This window comes from Dipodomys merriami, unplaced genomic scaffold (assembly GCF_024711535.1).
Source record: "Dipodomys merriami isolate MVZ:Mamm:240054 unplaced genomic scaffold, mDipMer1.0.p SCAF_2, whole genome shotgun sequence".
In the NCBI taxonomy this organism is placed as follows: domain Eukaryota; kingdom Metazoa; phylum Chordata; class Mammalia; order Rodentia; family Heteromyidae; genus Dipodomys; species Dipodomys merriami.
The window spans coordinates 19268188-19291188 of record NW_027203381.1 but is presented as its reverse complement, the minus strand read 5'-3'; the positions used below and the strand labels follow the sequence as shown (position 1 = coordinate 19291188).

Sequence of the window (23001 nt, the reverse complement as noted above, 5' to 3'; positions counted from 1 at the left end):
CATTCAAGTTCTCAAGCCCCCTCCCCCAGCACGCTGCCCACTCCTCCATCCCCCTCTCCCAGAGCCTTCTCACTATGGTCCCCATCTCTACTTTAGCTCCGGTCCTGGTATCAAAATTGTGAGGCCCCCATGCAGTACCCCATGCAGTGGTCAGCCAGAGAACCTACCACAGAAGAATTCCTGGTGAAGTGAGATAGTGGTGCCTTCCCTGAGGAGGGAGATTTTGACTGTGAGTGAGCTCTTCCCCTCCTCAGCCTCTTTTTTCCTTGAGCAGAGTGGCAGTCAAACAGCAAATCAATTCGAGCATTCAGCACCACTCTGATGCTCATGAACAAGTTAAATTAATTCTACTATAAATTATACCTATATTATAGAAAGCCACATAATAAAGAATTACAGTAGCTGGGTGTGGTGGTTTACACCTGTATGCCCAACTATTTGGGAAGCAGAAGCAGGAAGATTGAGATCTCAAGCCTCTCAGACCCCTTTTAAGAACAAAATGAGGCTGATAGTACTCAGGAAAAGCCAGGTGCAGTAGCTCATGTCTCTAATCCTTTTAATTTAGAAGGTGGAGAAAGGGAGAATTGTGATTCCAGGCCAGCCCAGGCATAAGAGCTTGTGAGACACTACCCCCCATGATAGTTGAATGCAGTGGCTCATGCCTAGCATCCCAAGATACGTGGGAGGCTAAGATTGGGAAGATCATGGTTCCAAGACAATCTGGGCAGAAAAGTACACAAGATTCTATCTCAACAGTAGAAGCCAGATACAGTGGAATATGCCTATGACCCCAGAAATGAGGGGATGCCTAAAGTAGGAAGATTACAGTTCAGGCACATACCCAGGCTGAAAAGTAGACCTTATCCTAAAAATAACCAACAAAAAAACTGAGCTATAGGCATGGCTTAGCAGTACCGCATCAGCCTCACAAGTACACGGACATGAATTAAAACCCCAGAACTGACAAAAAGAAAAAACAGCAGATCTTTAAAGTTCAACGAAGGGACACCAAAGCCGTGGGACATAACATATAGCTTGTTCCTTTTTTTGTTTAATATGGAATATTTTTCCAGACCCACAATGAAAACAGATATCTGTATAAAAAGCAATAGGAATATATTTATGAGCATAATTCCCTGAATTGTTGATTGGGATGATCTTTCATGAGGAACCCAAATCCCTTCACTCTCTCAGTTTAATGTCTTGATATTGTTTTTAATTGTTTTTTTCCTGGTATGAGAAGTTATTTTTGTAACCTGTACAAAGACATTCCTAATTTATGACATACTTTCCACACACCATTGCACTGGTCCATGTGCTGTCTTAAATCAGAGGCTCAGAGAGAAATTCCCTTGTCAACTGTGTCCCAATGAAGGGTCCTGAGGCCCAGAGGGGTCCCATGACTTTCCTGCTTGGCATAGTGAGTTGATAGCAGAGCTGGGCTGAGAACTTACCTGTGCAGTCAAGGCCTGGTGCAATTTCCCTGCTACCTTGTGGCCTTCACATCAGTGTACATTTGTAAGCATTCTTTAGTGGCTGGTAATGGGAGAAGTAAGGAATACTGGCACAAAAAAAATAGATTTGGCACCCCAGGACTCATTTCACGGCATCTAGGTCAATACCACCACTTCCTAAAAGTCAGCCATTGACTGATGGAAGATTCCAGACAAGTGTTCATTTAGAGATGAACCATTAACTGTAAATCAAAGCCCAGAGTGAGTGCTGAGTTACTAAACTAATTGGAGTAAGTGGGTAAATGGATGGCTGGTCTCAGCCCCAGCGGCCACCTGACTGTTGTCAGCCAAGCTGGGGGAAAGCTCCATCCTGAGTTTTACGTGCAGCAGGGTGAGAAAGAGGCTGCTCCAATAGTCTCTCTCACATAAAAATAATCGCCACTGTCTCCCTGGAAAGCAGCTGAGATGGCAGGATGCACATTAATCAATTAACAAGTGTTATTGAATCTGGGGTTCTACCAGCATGGAAGCTACAGGCATGGTGGCCTCTTCTATGGATAGATCACCACTTTATCCCTCTATGTCTTCATAGATCACCACTTTATCCCTCTATATCTTCTTACATCTCTGTGTGCTGGCCCATTGCTCCCTTTTTTCCCCCTTGTCAGTTGTAAGGCTTGAATTCAGGGCCTGGCACTGTCCCTGAGCTTTTTTGCTCAAGACTAGCACTTCATCATTTTGAGCCACAGCTCCACTTTCAACGCTGGCATTTTTTTACCTTCAATTTTGCTGAGAAGGCCGTTGGTTATATGACTTGCTCAGGGGCACACAGGCAGTTAGCCCAACAGAGGGAGGGTACTGACTCTCTGTGAGATCCTTGTCTCATATACATTCCCCAAAGGGTTGCAGAGGACCAAAAAGTATAGTGCTCCTGTCTCCTCCAGACAGCCACATTTTGTCTTCTAGGTACGGTTTATATATGTGTGTTGTACATATGAATATGCATGAACTATTTTTAATGTATGACTAATTTTTCATACTCCTTGAAGTGTTTGCCACACTAGGCCCATTAAACACTTTCTTCACAGTGAAAGAATGTCAGTAGGGCATGAAGACTAGTTATTTCCAATACACAGATAAGGAAACTGAGGACCAGGACAATCATTCTTCTCAGGCAAAGATGAAAAGGGCTGGAACTAAAAGTTGTTGAGGTCTCTGAGACCAAAACCTCTCTCTAGTTCATGTCTTTTTGTTCACACCACAAACCCAGGAGGGAGACATTGTCCCTGATGGAAAATAACTTAAACTGAAAGCACTCACCTTCCCCCTGACAGCCATATCTTAGAACTGTCCTTGCTGCCCACCCTGCTGACTCATCTAGATTCCCTTTCCCCTGAATAAATGTACCCTATGGTCTTGGAAGAGAGCCTGAGACCAAGGCCATGTCTGGCACTGACACTCCTCGTGGACACAGGCACTGCTGAAATCCTGAGACCTCCTACTCAAGGTAAGATTGCTCTCCCACCCCGCCTCCATGGCACCCTGCTCCCATCTGCCCCACCTGACTTCACCTTTTCTGCCTAATAAAAGGAGACCTTAGGGGCTGGGAAGGTGGCTCAGTGGTAGAGCGCTTGCCTTGTATGCATGAGGCCCTGGGTTTGATTCCTCAGCAAAAAGAAAAATGCCAGAAGTGGCACTGTAGCTCAAGTGGTAGAGTGCTAGCCTTGAGCTGAAGAGCTGAGGGACAGTGCCCAGGCCCAGAGTTCAGGCCCCACGACCACACCCCACCCCCCAAAAAAGGAGATCTTAGTTGTGTAATGCCAAGGTCGCAGGACCCCTCGCAAGAAAACCAGTGAGAGTCAGACTCTACAGCTGTTTTATTTAAACGGGCTGCAGCTCGGGCCTCGTCCTACACTCAGACACAGCAGAGCCCAGGAGGAGAGCCCTGAGCTCAGGATTTGCAGGTCTTATATAGGCACACAATCAACCAGGTATTTTGATTACCACCACGTGTTGCTTTGCTAGACAGAAACAAGCAACACGTGGTGGCCACTGCCTCAAACTTTAACCTTTCCTTTGTAAGGGAGGTGTGCCATTTTTTCCTTCAGCTGGGCTGAAGGAGACAGGTTTTCATCCTGAATAAAGCCTGTTGGTCTGTTGTGGTTCGCCTTTCTGCTCTTTTTCTTTTCTTACAGTCACCTACCTCATCACTCATGTAGGACATAGAGGTACTATTTGGGGCTGGGGGAGGGGGACCATGGAACTTCCCCAGATGGCAGAGACAGAGCCCAGAGCTGAGGCTTGGTGATGGCTGGGTAAGTCCATAGTGAGGCTGAGTTTGGGCTGGACATTGTAAATGTCACGTTTCCTCCCCCCCCCATACCCTCCCCAATCAACAATAACAACAGCTTCCACTTCACAAGCTAAGTTCTATTCATCCAGAACTCCAGGACAGGACAGGTGTCTGGCTCATCTATGAATGGGGGTGTGGCTAAGGCAGGACCCCTGGGCCCTAAGCAGACCTCAATAAATATCCACCATGACACTGCCCTTAGGCCTTTTCTTTCATTTCTTCAGTGCAGATTAAAGAACAGTGTGGGTGGCAAGTGCCATGACTACCATTTACATCCCAAATAACGTCGTTCTATGCAGCCAGGAGAGTTGATGCCCTGACTAGCTCTCAGCAACCAAGAAGCAAAACCAGCTTCTGCAGGAACCTTACCTCCCTCACTTCTGGAAGCCATGTAGAGGCCTGGATGCTTTATCTTAATGGCTTAAAGACAGAGCAGAGATGAGAGTGGTAAGAGGTAAGTGGGTAGAGACTGAATAGAGGGAAAACGGGAGAGGCTGAGAGGGCCAGGCAAGGGAAGCATCAAGTCCTGCTCCATACAAGGAGGACTTGAGTCTTAAGTCGTATGACACAATAATCCAAACAAGGTTTATGTGCTCAGCTGCAGAGCGTGGGTGTGGGAGGCGGTACTCCAGCGGAGGCCTCCAACAGAGGCCTGGCCACCGAAATCTTCACAGGCTCCAGGTCAGGTGTCACCTCCTCTCACAAACCATTTCAGCCCCAAGGAATTGCCTCCCCACCACACCCCCCGCTGTAGTTGAATTGCTCATTGACCCAGGGGTGAGTGGCTTTGCTGGCCCTATCATGGTCATTCTTATTTCCTCTCCAATTCCATCACAAGCTCCCTAAGGGCAAAGACTTCACCACCTGTATGTCCTTAAACAGTGTGGCACCTATGGATAGCCATCCTTTGCTGTACTACACTCTGTCCACAGAGCCATGCAACACAAGTCTGTGAGCAAATATGTGGAGTGAATTTTAGAAAATGACACCTGATAACAGTCACCAACTGGTGACCAACAGTCACCTCTGATCTTGGGCTTTCTACTGTGAAGTCTCCATATATCCTTGTAAAGTAGGTGGCTCATTTTACAGAGAGGAAAACAGAGTGGGGAAGACTGAGTGATTGCTCAGTGACTGCTGATAAACAAGGACCACTCTTACTCTTAACCCAGGCTTTGACCTGACTTTCGTGTTCTTTGGAGGAGCTGGAGGCTCCTCTCTCCTTCAAAGTTCATGGGATTGCTACTTAACAGCAAAGCTGATAACATGACATTGAAGGATGAGATACAAATTTTTTTGACCAACTCAATTGTCTCAGTGTCTCCAAAGCCATAGCACATTTTAGAATTTTGTTCTGGTTACATCTCTAACAGAAGAATGGCTGATTCTGGTGGTTTTTATGGGGAAAAAAGAAACTCCCCTACTACCCAACTGCAAAGGTGTATCGGCCTACCTTTTCCAAGCCTGCTTCTGGGTCAGCAGACAAGTTGGAGACCTCTTGTTTCCTTGAGGCCAAACCCTGCCAGTAAAGCCATGGGCTTACCTCAGCCGTCCCTGGGTTCCTTCCTCCCTCTTCTCTGGAGACAAGTAAGGAGCTCAAGGAGAACACAACAGCATAGAGTTGAACATGATAAATATGCATCCTAAATTTTTAAAAACCAAATTGCTCAAATCAAGCTTATTCTGAGAGGTTCCTATTGCCGGGGGTCTCTAGTGCACCAATCAGCATAATTAAATAGGATGATCTCTCTGGAATTGATTGTGCTTTTCATATTTTTTTCTTTTTTTATCATTGGAGGACCATTTCAGTGAGATGATTTTAAGGTTGTAAGAACCCCCAAATTAGAAACTAATTAAGGAGACTGAAAATACAAATGTATTTGTTTTTAGTCAGGCACTATTTTTATCAGAAGAATCATGAAAAATTAAAATTGTTAAACACACATGGGAAGGTTGTCAGTCAAGGGCAATGTGGCTTTCTGCCTCTTCTCTATGCAAACCTTAAGGTGGTACATGGGTTGCTGCTCCCCGTGGGCCCCCAGGAAGCAAGCAAGAAGAACGGAGAAGAGAGAAGAATTTGCAGAGAAGAATGACATTCTGTAGACTTGGCAAGGAAAGGGTGTTGCCATACTTCCCACCAGTCTTGCACCATGAGCCCCATTGAGCCTCTTACTTTCAGGATGTTCATCTACCTGACCCCAAGGTTGAGTCATAACAAAACACTTTCTCCCATCCATTTAACTAAGGAGGACATTAAGGCCAAGGAAAGGTAATACTTTATATTGATTATATGATGACATGATAATATTCTAAACATAGTGAGTTAAAAGAAATACATTATTAAAATCAATTCCACTTGCTTGTTTTTCATTTTTGTCCATGTGACTAACTAGCAAATTGCAAGAGAAGTGGTATGGCTTATATCTGTGACCAGCTTCCTATCTCTGCTGGGTCATGCCTCTCTCTCCCTGCCCCATCCTTCCCCTGCCCAAGAAACTTCATTGGAAGCAGTTTTCAAGATTTCCAAGCATTGTGAGAATGTCCTTCTTTTCTCAGAACTTCACAATCCTAGGCTGCCTGCCCCGGTCTCCTGTGCTTCTCAAGCCACAACACTCAAACATAATCACCAATTCTAAATGCAAGGTCCCACCTTAAGCCCCATTTCCTGTGTCCAGAGGTGTTCTGAACACCAAATTGACCAGACTGTCAGCCATTGTAAGTCCCAGGTCAGAATGCCCTCCTTCCAGCCTGTCCCTCTCCCATCTGCCAGACCTGAGTACTTCCGAGAGCCAAAAAGTGACGTAAACTAAATGTATTGATTATGTATTATGATGCCAGTGGCTGGGATTTGTTTCGTATGTTGTACTTTATTCTTGAGAGAGCTTTCACAAAATGTGTAGAGAAGGATCTGTCTCTGTTTTCTCCTCTTCTACATCCTCTGTCTGGGAGCAGACTATCTTATTTTTAGCATTTCTTCATTAGAGCAGTGTACATAGTAAGTGCTTGGTAACTATTGGTCAGATAGGTTAAGAACTTTCCTTTCTTTCTTTCTTTGTTTTACTAGCACTAGGGCTTGAACTCAGGACCTAGTTGCTGTGCTCTGCCACTTGTAGAGCCACAGCCCCACTACCAGTGTTTTGCTGGTTAATTGGAGATAAAAGTCTCACAGACTTTTATACCAGAGCTGGCTTTAAACCTCAATTCTCAGATCTCAGCCTCCTGAGTAGCTAAGATTACAGGTATGACCCACCAGTACCTGGCTGACTAAAGAACTTCTGACAGCACACTGCCCTATCTTCCCCTGCCTACCCCCTTCAGGGTGGCATTTGCTCCCCACCTCCTACAGAAAGACCTCTCAGGGTCAGCCCTGCCCCAGGCCCCAATCAAGCCTAAGCTGTACAGACCAGGTGCCCCACTGAGAGCTACAATGTGAAGAGAGCTCAGGCCCAATACTTCATATTTAGCTCAGGCACCTGAGGAATGAACTTGTTCTCAGCTTAGCCCCTCCAGGCCCCAGAGCTCTGTTCCTTCCATTTCCTTGCAGAGGCAGGAGCCAAATCCTGGGGCTGCCTAGTGAGTGTGGCTGATCCACCTCCTAGAGCTGGGCTCAGCTTTCCGGATTCCTTCAATTTATTCTTTCTGCCTGATTTAGAACAAGGCCACCCAGAAGCCCTACTGCTCTGCCCCTCCCCAGCCTTGGCTCTGACCCGGGGACCCTGACATTGGCCTGAACTGGAATGGAATCTGCCACACCCTCTTGGGCCTCCTGCTTCTGGACATAGGCCCTTCCTTCCTTGACCTGGTCATTTTCCCAAGGCTCCAAGCTATTTTTGCTTTTGTCTCAGCCTGCCGTGTTCCCTATGGTAGAAGTTTCTAGAGCAGCACCCAGCATAAGTGACAGGGCAGACCAGACAACCTGTGGGACCAGCTTTGGAGTTTCTAGTCCTAGTGACTCCCTCTCCTTTCATTCCCAAGGCCTTGCCTTCTAGACCCTAACAGCCTGCTTGATGCTTCTTCCTACTTTAGCCAAGTTCCAGGATCAACTGCTAAACTCAAGATGTCTGCCAAATTTTGGGCATTCCCTTCAGATCCCTACTCTGGACCTCCTGGGCTACCTCCTATCATCTGTCACTTGCACTGGCACCCTTGAGGAAATAGGGGAGCCATGAACTCTCTTTCCCTTTTCTCATGAAAATCACCAATCTGTTTCCAACCTATTATTCAATTATCTGAAGCAAACCTGAAGTATTACAAAACAGCAGGGTCCCCGGGTCCACCCGTCACACATCAAGCACACACACAAGAGCTCCCTTGCCCTTTGCTGCCTCAGTTTCCCCACTGGCACAGATTCCCTGCCTCCCACCAGAGCTGATGGGAATAATGACTTCTTGATTTGTTACTCTGTTTCTCAAATAAGATGCACTCCATTCATAAAGACATTGAGCCTTGCCATAAGCCTAGGAAGTGAACCCAGCTGATGCTAAATCTTCTGGTGCTTGGCTCCTGCAAACACGGGCAAAAACTAATAACCATAAAGCGTCCATCTATCGTCTTATCAGGCCGTCCTGTGCTTTGTTTGCATAGTTATCATCCTGAGGTTGACATTTTATGTCTATAGCAGCCTGATAAATTCTCCCACCCGTCATATCAGTCATAAAGGACAGACAAGCTTCGGGTTCATTACCTGTCATTACACCGTGTACATGTCAGTGGGGGCCAAAGCATCGATTCTTCTTGAGTCACCCCAGCGTGCTGACCCCCACTGGAAGGCTTCAGGTTCAACAGGCTGTGGCTCACTCCTCAGGCCCTGAGTGGGCTCCACACCATCCCTTCTTCCTCTTCTGCTAACCCACTCCTCAGGGACGGAGCCACCTCAGATTCCAGCTATTTCACAGGGAATCTGCAGGAAGAACAGAGGCCTGTGTCACCTACTGTGGCAGAGACGCACATCCATCTTTGTGAAATGTTCTGGAATCTTCTAGACATCCTCTCATTGCTTTTTCTTATTATGTCCTGCAGTACCTGGTGACTATACCAGCTTTATGCACCTCAGGAAGTTCACTGATAAGTCCTTACTTATAGACTGTGAGACACACCCATATACATACAAACTTCATTTCTGTTTGGGGTTGTTTTTTTTTCCATTTTGGGATTTGTTACTGTTCCTTTGATTACTTCTGGCAGCACTAAGGGTTAAACTTAGGGCTCTACTACAATACTTAAAGAAGAGAAATAGTATACATGCAACTACTTTCAAAATGGGAAGAGTATGTCTATTGGGTTATTTTTTTGTGTGAACATACTGTACAGAGGGGTTACAATTACATGGGCAAGATAATGAGTACATTTCTTATCAAGCATTGTAGCCTCCTCCTTTGTTTTCCCTTCCCATCCCTTCCCATCCCCCCCTCCCCTACCTAATCCTCCCTGCCCCCTGCTTTTCAGGTAAATTCTTATGCTTATATCCCAGGCCAATCTTGGCCTAAAATCTTCCCATCTGTACTTTCTAAGTAGCTGGGATTACAGAAACTCATCACTATGCCCAATTTGTTCTTTGATATAAAATCCTAGGTTTTTCCCCAAACTGTCCTCAAACCTGGATCCTCCTATATTTACCTCCTAAGTAGCTGGTGTTACAGATGTGCCATCATGCCTTTCCTTCCTAAGTTCTTACCTCTGCACATTACATACTATCTTCCTAAAAGATGTGTGTCAAAATGCTAGCCATCATTCAGAGTTTAGACTTAGACTCTTTCCCTTGGCCAGAGGCAAGAGGAAGCAAATGAATGCCCTTGCTCTAGCAATGTAATGAGTAAAGATCAAGATCTGTCTGCTGTGGAACACTCCTCCACCCTGCTGGCCAGGTCCCTGAGGCCAGGCTTCCATGAGCTGTCCTCTAGGGGTTTCTTTCAAGGCCATCCACCCAAGGCTGCTGATGAACATCTCTCCAGAGATCTGCATCCCAAAGTGAGAGACCAAAGTAGAGATGATGCAAATGTCTCTGGGATGAGGGACAGGGACACTGGCTTCATGAATCACTACATTCCACAACCATAACTGAGGCTCACAATCTGCTGGGAGGAGCCAGAAGGCATCCATCTGAAGCTGCCATCCCACCCCTGTTCTTGGACACTGGGTCTGCACTGACCATAGCCCCAACCTCTCACCAGGCCTGGCTAGTGGTGGGACAAGCTCCTGCTGTCCACATGGCTGTGATACTGAGATGCATTCCAGCCTTACACTACTCCTTCTCAACTAAGTTAGGAGAAGCAGCACAGAGGACAAGGAAATCAGCCATGATAAAGAGCCACAGAGTCCAGGGGAAGCTATGCTGACCCTTAGCTTCTCCACGCAGCCTTTGAGGCAGGCCCTTCTGTGAAAGATAACATGCAGCCCAAGAGTTGCTTTGAAAGCAAACTGTTATCACCTTCTAAAGGCACACATGCATTCCATATGCTTTTCTACATGTGTGATTCAGAAAAAAAAACTAAAAGGAAAAGGAAAAACAAAATTCTACTCCTATTTAAAAAAGGTCTGGGGGGTGGGGGGAGGGTGGGCAGGGTTGGGAAGGGATGGGAAGGGGAAACAAAGGAGGAGGCTACAATGCTTGATAAGAAATGTACTCATTATCTTGCCCATGTAATTGTAACCCCTCTGTACAGTATTTTCACAATAAAAAAAAAGATTTTTTTAAAGGTCTCAGCTGCTTCTGGACATAAGCAGCTGTTTTTCTACTGAAATAGAGAAATTACACCTAAGATGTCCCTGACTGGCTGTGGGAGCCAAAGCCAACCTCCCTCTGGAATAAGCAGCACAGGTCAAAAGGCCAGAAAGCCCATGGCAGGTGACAGATCCATAGAGTTGGGCAGGAAAAGGAGCCAAACCATCAATGGCAGCCATATAGCTCATTTTTAGCCAACGGAAGACCAGACTACTATCCATCAGGCCCTGGAGAGGTACAGAAAACTGTCCCCCTTGTATTAGTGCTGGGTCCTCATTAAACCTTGGAGCCCTTATTGGTTGTCATGGGAGAGAAAGACGATGCACCCATAAGAAGCCAATCCCCTGGCTAGCTGACCGACTACATCCTCTAGCATCAGGCCAGAAGCAAACAGCTGAGCACCCACATCTCTGTGAGGTAGAAGGGTGCATCATCATGTATTCACAGCCAGCATGTCCAGACTTTCTAGCAAGGTGGGGCTGAAACATATTCATAGCAGATGGTGCTGTCAGCCTCACTCCAGGATTCTCATTCCTAATTATCTGTGCTGTCAGCCAAACAATTAACCCTCTAAGAAAAATTGCACTGTCCACTCCCAACCATATGAAAAGGCACATTTCCCAAGGACAGGGGACACTCAGGCCACCTTGCACTCCATTCCAGATCTTGCCACCCTGTGCCATCTTGCCATCACCTGACCTCTGTGGTCTGTTGCTTGTTTTGAGGTGGCCCTCCTCCTCTGAGCATGAGGGTTTTTCTCATTAAAAACTTGGTACTGGATTCCATCTCAAGGACCCCCTCAGTCCCACACAGCCACCACCCTGCAGTCTGTTACACCTGCATTTTAAATTCCTTTGGAGCAGAAGCTCAGTTTCCACTTAGCCTTTCAAGCATTGGCTTATTTGTCCATTTGTCCATCCATCTACTTATTCAGTTATTGTATGTTAGCTATGTTGCCCAGGACAGACCAGAAAACACCTGCCTTCATTGCCACTTCTTGGAGTTTTTGATCCCCTGATATGTGGGGAGCTAAGGACAGAATGGGGTAGGGGAGGGTAGAATCAGGCTATAGGTGGAAGACCTTTCACTTTCTCTGAGTAGAGAGACACAGGAAGGCAGCCTCCACTCCAGAGGCTGAAGTTGGACAGCAAGTCATTTAGGTCTCCAGGGCAGAGCTGCAAAGGGAACCTTGTGATGAAGCTTGGGCAGGATGCCTCCTGTCCCATCTCCTGCAGTTGGCTGCATAGTCACATTGGCCACCACAGGACTGATGGGCATAGGGCCTGCCTTTATAGGTGCTCATGAAATAGCTTAGATAGGAGGGAGGGATCCAGAATTCCTCCATGAAAAGGAATTATTTGAAAATAAAGGAGAGTTTCCAAAGGGCTAAGATATGGTGTTAATAACCCAGGGAGGTGATAATTTAAAGTCCAGATCAGAAAGCCTAATTCATCCTCCATCATGTGCTGTCATGGATAAGCAAGAGATTGTGGAGCAGTTTGCTGTTGTTCACTCGCAGGGTGCTCAAAGAGCCTTCAGAGATGAGTCATCCTGGGCCACCTTTCATGAACATGGTCTGGACAAATTGAGAGGCTGGTAGCTCCCAGAAGGGAGAGATGGAGAAGGCTCTGATATAGGTGGCCTTGAGCTAGTCTCACAGACTGGGAACAAAAAGTGGAAAGGAAGAGGGAAGGGGGAAGGATGAGAGGAAAAGGGTAGTGGAAGGGAAAGGGAAACAGAACAGAAAAAGGGAAAAGAAAAGAAGAGGAGAGGAGGTAGAAAAAAAGGGAAAGAAGGGGAAGGAACCACAGGACACTACCACAGGACACTAGGCAGTCTCTGCAGGCAAAGGTTGCAGAAAATGGATTGAGTGGTGAGCCATGGAGCTGGGTATCTTTCTTCCCTCCTCCCATGGCCTATCAGTCCACCATCACCAGCCTCCACTATGCTCAGGAGCCCAAGATTCCTCTCCAGCTCTTGGGAACAAAGACATGGTGTTTATATTCACAGTGGGCTAGTGCCCACTCTGAATCTTCCCACTTGAAGGTGGCACACATGACCACACCCAGAGCCTGAGTGGACGGATGCCAATGTCTGCCTGGACATTTCTAAATATGAGCTTGGCATACAGAGTCAAGTTCCCAGACTTTCTCCGCTCTTGGAGACCTGGCCAGGATTCTTGAGCCTGCTTGAGGGGAGGAGGCCAGCAAGATCAGGAGGCAGCCAGCCATGGCCACAAGCATGCTGCAACCCTTCCTGACCCCTCAAAGCCCTACAACCTCCTTAGAGAAAGAGAAAGGACTGTCCAGTGCACAGAGCCTAATCAATTGCCCGCAACTCTGACAGCAGAGACCAGAAAGTCACTGCCTGCTCAGATGTGCATGGATTAAAAATATACAAATGGAATATTTTTTTTCTTCCCCTCTCCTCAACCCCCTGAAGCCTGGGGTGCTTGTTAAAAATAACCTTGCTGTGGCATGGATCCTGCAAGCCCAGTGTCTGGCAGGGAAATTAAGGAGCCTTTGGAGACAGGGCTGCTAAGTGACTACCCCTGGGGAGTGGGCCAGGAAGGGCTCAGAGGGGGGAGGGGGTGCTTTCAGTCACATCCTGTACTGCTTGGGTTATTTGCATCAAACAAGTATTTTTTTATACATTGGGTTTTTTTTCTCATATAGAGGGTCATGGGCAGTACCTGCAGTCTAAGGTCAGGGTTGATTTGACACTAACTTTGCAACACAACAGCACAGTACTGGCTGGCTGGCAGAGCCCTGAGAGGGTCCAAGATACTCAGGCCACCAGAAACACAGATAGCCCAGAAGCATCCAAAAAGCTAGAGTCTCAGATCTTTAACCAGCAGGCTATGTGACCTCAGCCAAGGTACCTGAGCTCTCTGAGCCTGGATCTAATGCCAAACCAGGCACTATCTAATCTTAACAATTCATTGTTTTAGAGACTGGGGGAAAGCTATTTTCCCCACTCTGACCAGTTGAGAGGCATTTTGTCTTGAGTGAAGGTTGGGTGGGGAGTAAAATCAGGAAGCCAGTAGAAAGAAGTTGTTCTGAGGGAATGGGAGAGACCAATACCTTGTCTTACTGGCAAAGTATACAAAATGGGAAGAGTCTCAGTGATATCTAAAATGTTTTGGGCTTGAATCCTGGCTTAGGCTGTTCGTACCTGAAGCCAGCCTATCTTATTTGTGGATTTATTACATGTGATGTTGACCAAGCATAGTGAAAAAAAGGCATTTAGAAAACAAAACTTTTAGTCAGGTGCCTATGACTCATGCCTGTAATCCTAGCTACTCAGGAGACTCAGATCTGAGGATCTTGGTTCAAAGCCAGCCCAGGCAGAAAAGTTCCTGAGACTTATCTCCAAAGCAGAATGGAGCTGTGGCTCAAGTGGTAGAGTGCCAGCTTTGAACACAAAAGCTCAGGGAATGACCAAAGGATGGCTACAGGGGGAGAAAAGTAGGAGGATACTGTATGCAAGAATATAACCTTATGCCACAATACAAACAGTGCTTGCTGAGACAATTTCAGCAACACAGAAATACATATGACATATTATGTATATGACAACCTAGGCTAGTTCAAGCCCCAGGATTGGCACCAAAAAGACATTAGTTCTCACACGTGTATTACACAGCTCAGTGGGTGTAGAAAAGCTCTCTGTCTGGTGTTATAAGTCATATTAAAATAGTTCTGTGATCTGTTAAGGGTTTCCTAGCCCTTAATTTTGTGAAAAAAAAATCTGCCTCTTGAAAAGGAAATAGAGCCTCTCCCTCCCCAAAAAACAGGGTTATGAAGGGGGGGGCGGATCCTCAGAAGTCAAAAGGGCATGTAATGTGTTTAATTAAAGTAATAAAGTAAAGATTCTAGATTTGCTGGAAGGCAAATGTCTCTAGTGGATGCTGGGCTGCATTGTGGGAAAAATGAATCAACCATCTTTACACAGTACATACTCCATATATCCTGAGCACTTGTAGTTTCCCCTCCACAGTCTCACACAGGGTTTCTGTATGCTAATTCCAATAATTCACTATTAGGGGAAAATTGGCTTCCCCATCCTTCCATTTACCCTATACCCTGAAGCCACATCTCAGGGTGGCTATGAAATGTTGTCTCTGGAATCCGGTTTGGTCTAACACCACTGCCTATTAGATGAGTGACCTTAGGCAAGCAACTTGACTTCCCTGTGCCTCAGTTTCTTCTTCTGTAAAATAGGTATGGACATGAGGGATGGTGAGCTTCCCAAATCTACACTCCTACCCCTAACAGCCATCTGGACAACCAGAAAGCATTTTCTGTGAGTTTGGTTCTCACCACCTCCAATCTCTGCAAAGTTCCAGACCTGCAGCTGCCTACAGCTGCTGTGGTTCCTTCCCTCTTCTCTTGCTCCCCTTTCCTCCTCTGGTCTCTCGGTATTCAGCAAGGCATGATGTGGGCTATGACATGTGTCCTGGAGTTGGGCAGAGTATGTATTTTGAGATCAGTGCTGATCAGACTTAGTATGTCACAAGTCACTTGGGAATCATGTCCAAATGCAACACAATTCCCAACTCAGGAGGTCTTAGATGGAGAACAAGTCTCAATTTCTAACAAGTTCTCATCCCATAGTGTGTCCATGCCACCCCAATGGTCTGAAACCATCCTTTGTTTAGCAAGGCTGGCGCCAGGTGAAAGGGAAGGGGACTAGATAGGTCAATATCCATATCTGTAGAGGAATAGGTCTAGCTAGAGATTGCATGGAGGAGACCAAAGGATGGCTACAGAGGGAGAAAAGTAGGAGGATGCTGTATGCAAGAATATGACCTTATGCCACAATGCAAATAGTGCGCGCTGAAACAATACAGCAACATAGAAATGCTTATGACATATTAACTAAGAAAAGCAGACTGCCAATTATATGCCTGTGATGTCTTCAATATTGCCAAATGAACACTTAGGAAAACTGACAGAAGGACAGAAACCACAGAAGGACCACAAAGGCCGTGTCGGGCAATGCATCTATGTCTGGGTTTTTTCTTATCATTTTATTTTATTTTCCCAATGAAGTCTTATCATTTTCATTTATCTTCCATGTAATCTCAAATGTTCCACTCCCCAGAATCACCAGTTTTCTTGGTTATTGAGCTTTTTTGGTGAATTTAAAGTGCAAACCACCATTGTTTGCCATGGCTTGGAAAATGGTGTATTAAATCTTCTCAGGCAAACCCGAAAACACAGCAACTCAGATTGTGTTTTTCCTCTGAGTCAAGGGTCCAGCGCTTTGGAAAGCTGGCACCATCACCTCTCACTATAGCAACAGGAAGACCTTGGTAACCCTGAGCGAACAGTTATTAAGAGTAAAAATAGGACATGTGTGGCTAGATGCTCAGTGAGAAACTGCTGTGGGTTTGCACTGGACAAGCTGGATTTGGAGCCCTGTCGGCCTCTCTTGAAGGAAACCAAAAGAAAAAAGATGCTGGGAGTGAGTTTCTGCAAGAAATGTTCGGCATTTTCTTTGTTTCCTGGTCCAGGGCTATACACTGCCTTTCAAACCCCAGTTCTAGAATGCCTATAAGCGGTCTCTCCTAGAATAGCAGTCACTGAACACGGCGGGGGAGGGGGAAATTTCCATGATTCCCTTAGCTTTGGGCATATTTATGTCATTCCCTGTTCAAGATTCGGCTCCCCTGGCTCACATGGCCCTCTCCCCTCCCCATCAACATCCCATTTGTGCAGCATCTCTACCATCCCCCCCCCCGGGCAGATCTTTCAATCCCCCTCAGGGCCCACTGAGACCTCAGAGCTGACCTGGGAAGGCTAGAAGGGGGTCCTAGACCAAGTTTGACTGATCCTGCTGAGGTACAGAGTCCAGGCTACTACCCAGTTCCTGAATCTATCTTATACTATGGTGATACAAGTTTAAGTGATAGTTCTTCAGTCACCTAGCTGACAAATTATGTCCCATATCTGCATCTCTACTACATCATCAGTAAAAATTAAATGACTGTATGGGGCTCTTTTAGACCTATCTGCTTCTCACATTCCATGATACTAATGGAAATACTAATTTTTCTAATGATACAGAGGAGCTACACATCATTTCTTCAAACAACAAAATGTGTTTTGTCTTAACCTTACTAAAAGATGTATGATTTAAAATGTCTGCTTGCTTCTTCTTCTATTGTGGGAAAGGATATAAAATGTAAACTTTATGAACATCTTTCCCCAGACTCCAAGACATGGAAGGGCTGCCATGTCTATCTGAAGGGTGAAGTCACTCCAATGAGTTCTGGACTGTATTGTCAGGCCATGTCCTCTCCAACTGGCTCTGTGCCCAAAGACAGGCTCCCACAGGCCACACCCCCACTTGGGCAGCCTGCTAGATCAGCTCACTGTCTTACCTCTAATGAACAACCTCTAATGGCCCAGCCTGGGCCACCTTGGCCCTGGACAGGGATGAAAAAATGTTCTTGGGAGTAAGGAGCCAGGATGAGGCTCTTTGTAAGGAGCAGGACTTTCTTCCACATAGAACTTCCCCCACCTGTGGCTGTATTGGGCATGAAGCCCCTCTCCCAGCAAATAAGGTACCCGTTTCTTGGCCTCTCACCTGTACTAATGTATCCTTCAGTTTCACTGGCAGGTTTTCCAAAGCAGGTTCACAGATTGTCAGGAACAGACATTACCTCCAGAGCTTTTAAGAAGGACGGACTCACATTTGAAACTCCACTCCAATGCTACCTGTCCCTAGTGTGGCCCCTTTCTGCAAACCAGTCCCAGAATTTCTTTTTGCCTATGCCTGTTGCTTCTCAAAGGCAAGAGATGCTGTGATTCCTACAGAAGGATTGTCTGTCTTGGCCTCCCCAGAAAGCCATCAGAGGCCAAGACCAGGGGCAGGCTCGTTCCTGGGTCCAGCAACACCTGCCTTGCAGAGCAATGGGTAGGAACCTACAAGTGGCTACAACTCAGCCCCACCTCTGCTGCCTCCATCCAGGGATGATCCAGCTTCTACCTCATGCCTGAAATGAGCCACAATAGTAAAATGGTCCAGACCTTGCCAACAAATGAGCCAAGCATGTCAGTGAATAAGTCAATGCAGTTGTTAGAACTGGAACTGGACCTTGCTCACTGTCATGAGCTCATCTCAACCACAGAAGCTAGACTAGAAGGCAAGCTTGGACTTACAATTCAATTCCAGCTTGTCTATCCCACGGGCATTCTGGGTCTAGCTCCCATTTTTCACACATAGGTAAACTGAGTTTTTGAAAGGGTAAGTAAGCATGGTCACCCAGCCTGTGTGGCAGTCTGGATTCAAACTCTCATCTGCTGAGTCTATAACATGCTTCCTTGGTTGCCATGCTTCTTGGAAGACCACAGTTCCTGACTTGGATGAAGAAGTAGCTGCCTGGCTGCTCCACTCTGGACCTGCCATCTCTGGAGGACACCACAGTTTCATGTCACGTACAAGCTAAGACAGGACTCTTAGGATTCATCCCTCAGGTAGGCTGGTTGCCAGGAGTTACGTGCGGACCCGTGTTATCTGGCTGTGTAGCTGCCACCTCTGCTCAAGCACATAAGAAGCCTTGGGGGACAGAGCAGAGGCACAGGAAGCTGGGACTGGGGGCGAGTCAGGGAAGCAGCTGAGGGTATCAGAGTTACGGGCTTCTAAATGTAGCCCTGGTGACAGGTGGCAGGCCTTAAGAAGCACCAGTTCTGCCCTGCATCTTGTATATACATTGTTCTAACTTGGAGGGAAGGGAAATAAAATGCTGAAACAAGGATACAGGTTGACTCATTGTAACAATGAGATGTACAAGACACTAAGTTGAAAATGAACTTTCCAACTTGGTGGGGAAGAGGAGGGGGTTGGGGAGCTGAGGAGGGAAGGGATAGTAGGGGGAAAACAAAGGAGGGGGTAACAATGCTTAATAGGAAATGTACTCATTACCTTGCTCATGTAACTGTAACCCCTCCGTACAGTATCTTTACAATTTAAAAAAAAATAAAAAAAAGAAGCAGCACCAGCTCTGAGATTACCTCAAATCAGAGTCACAGTACCTAGCCATGCCTGCTGCCCCGGGGAGGGAGGATTTAGGACAAAACACTTTTCTCCTGTTGTCTATTTTCCAGTATACAGTAGGGCTGGCCAAAGGAAATGTCTGAGAAGAACCATGACAAATATTCTCCCAACAACCACAGGACAAAGTCTCATCTAACACCAGGCCAGCTCTGCCAGTGCAACCTAGGATATGCGTGTGATTGTTCAGCAGATTTCAGTGAGTCCCTGTTGAGATAATAGCAGGAGCCAAATGAAGCAGACCCCTTACAAGAGGGAGCAGTGGTCTCAGAAGAGGAAGCAGGGCACACAGCTTCCAGGGAAGAATCCCTGAGTCACCCAGCCCCCCGAGTGGCATAGAAAAGAGGCCAGGACAAGTGCTAGAGGCAAACCTCAACCTAAGCTACGCTTCTCAAAAATCCTGCAATGTGCAGGCTTTCAGGCTGATGAGCCAGCCCAAACTGGAGCATGAGGTCCCGTCCACTCCATTGGTCTCAAGATAGCTAAGGGCCTTGAATCTCCAGGCCTAGCAGAGGCCATGTTGGGGACACACAGCCCTGGAATCCTGGCCATTTAAGGAAGCAAATTATTCTCCTTATTACATTTGAAGACATATCCACACTGTTCCAAGTCCAAATGATACATAAAATTATAAAGCAAAAATTTCCCTCTGGTCTGTGTCATTCATTGCTTCGTTTACATGTCCTGTTAACATTTCTCAGTATTTCTATTCCAGGAGGCGTTGTGCCTCAACAATAGCAATATGTAGCAATATATTGTTACATATGTTATATATATTTAATTTTGCCCTTTTTTACACAAATGATGCCATACCATAATGGTGACCAACACTTTGCTTCCATCATGATACATTTGAGATTGTCCCAAATCCATATATTGAAGCCCCCTTGTTTTCCTTATGACTGCATACTATAGTCTAGGGTATTACTGCACTGTTGATTAATCCAGTCTCCCAGTGATGGGGATTTAGGTTGTTTCTAACCTTTTGCTCTTACAAACAACACTGCAATGAACCAACAGCCTTTATATATTGTTGTTCTGTGTCAGCACCTGAATACTTGTAGGATAAATTCATAGAATGAGAATTCCTGGGTCAAATAATATGAACTTTACATTTTCCTGACTCCTGATGAATTGCCTTCTGTTGGGTAAATCATTTCATGCATTCTCTCTCTACTCCAGCCACATGTGAATGACATGTCAACTCTTTTCGGTCAAAAACAGAAAATCCTTGGTTCCCATGCTTTCCAAAACCCCCACTGGCCTATTCCACCCCAGCCCAGGAGCCCTGCAGATCTCCACTGCTCAAAATCCTTGGACTCTTGGTGGTATGGGCAGGGACTGGAAAGAAGATACGCCAGCATCCAGACAAGGGAGTCTACACAGGACCTTCAAAGAGTGATGGCTTTGGGCATTTTTCCCCATTTCCTCCCTCACAGGCCTTCTCTAGACTGATAAACCCACTGGTACTCAGTGGGGCCACATCACCACTGAGTAGGTGGAGGAGAGCCTCTCACTTCTGAAGGATGATAAGAGAAAGTCACAGGTATACTAAGGCTTCCAAAGTCCAAGCAGTACCTATATTATAGACCTTGTTTCCTGCTCTTCATCCATTCCTAGTGGAGATGCTTCAAACTGCATAGGCCTTTGATAAGCTGAGTCACAGCAATCTCAAGGGTGAGTTAAATCACTTATTCAAGAGAACATGAAACCTTTGATCTCAGAATTAATTTCACAGGGAACTCTCAAGGCTCTCATATGCCCCATTAGTCTGGCCAGGCCCTACCTTGCTAGGTATCCAGGAAAGCTCAGGCTAGGGATGGAATACAGACCAATCTGCTTGACTTCCTCTTGGACTTCCAGGCTCAGCTCAAGGACTCCTCTCCCAGGAAGTCTTCTCTAACTCTACAAGGCCAGGACTCAGCATGTACCTAAAGCATGTGCACTAATTCAATTCTATCACCTTTAACTCTAAAATATAACCTGCTGCCGCCACCTGACTTGACCTCCTCTGATCAGTGAGCACCTGAGGCTGGTACCCAGCACAGAACTGATAAGCAGAGCACTCAGGAAATGCATCAAGAGTAAATGAAACTGAGTCCTAGAAGCACACAGAAGACTAACACTCTCACAGTGCCATCTACAAGCCTGTTTAGAATATTTTCTCCTCCCTGTGCTTTTTGGAATGCAGCTAGTTGACTAGTTGACTCAGGATGAGGACCTGGGAACCACATGGTTGCTTTCAGCCTAAAAACCTGGGGCAGGTCTATTCCTTCCAATTTTTTCCAGAAGTGAAGTTTGAGATACAGTGGTTCTCCCATCCTCATTGTTCACAGAAAGGAAGGGTAACTCCACTATCTGTGCTCTCTGAGCCTGCTAGGCCTATGATGCCTCTCTGTGCCCCCTTGGTATCCAGGCCCCAGGGCCTCATTGCACCTTATCATTCCTGATGCCAGTCCTCAGAATTGGGCACTCCCCACACCAATTCTGTCTTCCTATTGACTCTCTGCCCCAAAACAATGCTGTTCATCTCTGCCACACCTAGCCTTTCTTTCTCTCTGCCTCCAGATTGGTCCACATTAACCTGTTCTACTTCTCCTGTCCAATGGCCCTGGCAGAAGACTGCCTTGTAAATACCTGCCAAGGTGACACAGCATAGTATCAAGATTAGTTATTTCCTTCCTGGGTATCTCTGGTTTAGCAAATGAACCTCTTGGAGGAAATGTAACAGAAATCATCTCTAATTGTGAAATTTCAAGGCCAGTGGCCAAGAAAATGGAGTGGGGCTGAAAGGATATTGGAGGACAGAGAAAGCTCGGAGACACTGCCTTGAAACCATGTCACACGGACTGGCCATGAGCTACTAGTGAAAATCTGTTTTTCAAAATGCAAAAGTCTATTTCCAGATGTGTGCTTGGGAATGCCAAGCTGGTGTTGATTTGTCCCCAACTCACTGTGGAAAGGAGTGAACTCCTCACCCAAGCATTTCAGACCTTCCACCATCCCTCTCCTTTAAAGTCTTCTTTCCTTCCTACCCCTCCCTGGAACTCTACTCAGCTGTTGGCCTTTGCTCTGGGCTTCCTGACCTGGCTCCCACCTCCTGGCTCAGACTCAGGAACCCTCTTTTCCTGCCCCAACTGCCGCCCACTGCTCAACTCTGTGGGGCGCCATGCCGATGCTGGGCAGTGCATGCCATGGTAGTTCAGCAGTCCACATGGTACCAATCATCCATTGCCTCCTATTTCTGGAAATCTCACTTCACCCCACTTGGTTTCTTTAACTCTCCGGAGGACATCTCTCATCTCCTATTTTCTCCTTGGAGGTGGATAGGGTAAGTCCCCAGTCTACCAGTGCCCTACATGTAGTGACAGTCTTGAGTCCTTTGATGTGTGGCCTGGGGACCAGCAACATCAGGGATACCACTCTTGGAGTGGGTACCCTGGTAGGAAGACCAGTACACCAGTTTCAGCAAAACTACCAGATGCATATGAAGCTTGAGACCAGCCATCCAGTTTCAAGGTCCTTAAGGTACCCTTTCTAGCTTTGTTAAAAGAATTACCACCAAACACCACTATATCTGCCTGATCTGTTAATTCTTGGGGCCTCCACTCTCACACTCATCCTAGGGAACCTCAAAGTGAACCAGCACAGAAAGTCCTCATGGCAACCTATGTAGGGGCTGCCGGTGGGCAATATAGAGGAGCCAGCCTACCTCCAGGCTACAGCAAGCCTCCTCCAAGGAGCAGCCCTGATCCATGGTCCTTCCTCCCCAACCTGTTCCTGATAACTGACTGATTAAATTATTCAGCAACCAATGAGAGCACACAAATACCACTGTCTCCCAATCAAGCAATATGCTACCACAAGTACTTTAACCACACAAAGCAGGGCACTGGCCAGGAATTTAGCATCCAAAAATCCTTCACCATGACCTCTACATTCTGTCACAGCCTGCTGGGCTAAAATGGCCACACTCCATCTTCTGGGCCAGACCTCAGTGAAAGAGAGGTCATACAAGATGAAAATGAAGAGCTAGACCCCAACACTACCCCCAAACCAGCAAAAGCTGATTTGTAACAACTTGAGAATTCCAAAATCTAACAAGTCTCCCTGGTCATTCATACCACTGAGCAACCTTAAAAAAAAAAAAACATCAACAGCCCACCACTTTATCCAACAGATGGGAAACTGAGGCCTATGTGGTGATGTGGCAATATTAATCAAACCAGGCCACAGAGCATTCTCTCTACCCTCTGAGCCTTTGAAACACTTGTGGCCTGGGTCCTGCCCTGCTGAACATGGAAGGCTTAGAGATGGAACCGGGCTTAGGTAATGAGCCCCTGCCTATGGCACCAAGCTCTGTGCTGGGCACAGGAGAGCCCTGGGGACCACCTAAGGAAGGAATAGTTCCA

At 46.5% G+C, this 23001-nt stretch overlaps 1 protein-coding gene across 4 annotated transcripts in view; it reads right to left on the bottom strand.

Moving 5' to 3' along the window:
- Nucleotides 1-23001, bottom strand: part of Zbtb7c (zinc finger and BTB domain containing 7C) — a 283578-nt gene that overhangs the window by 215551 nt on the left and 45026 nt on the right. For 3 of the 4 annotated variants that reach the window (XM_070029190.1, XM_070029193.1, XM_070029191.1), the window contains exon 2: nucleotides 8492-8707. The exons of the other annotated variant lie outside the window; for it this stretch is intronic. The gene's annotated coding sequence lies outside the window, so the exon portion shown is untranslated. The remainder of the gene's footprint in view (nucleotides 1-8491; nucleotides 8708-23001) is intronic. 4 annotated transcript variants of the gene reach the window in all.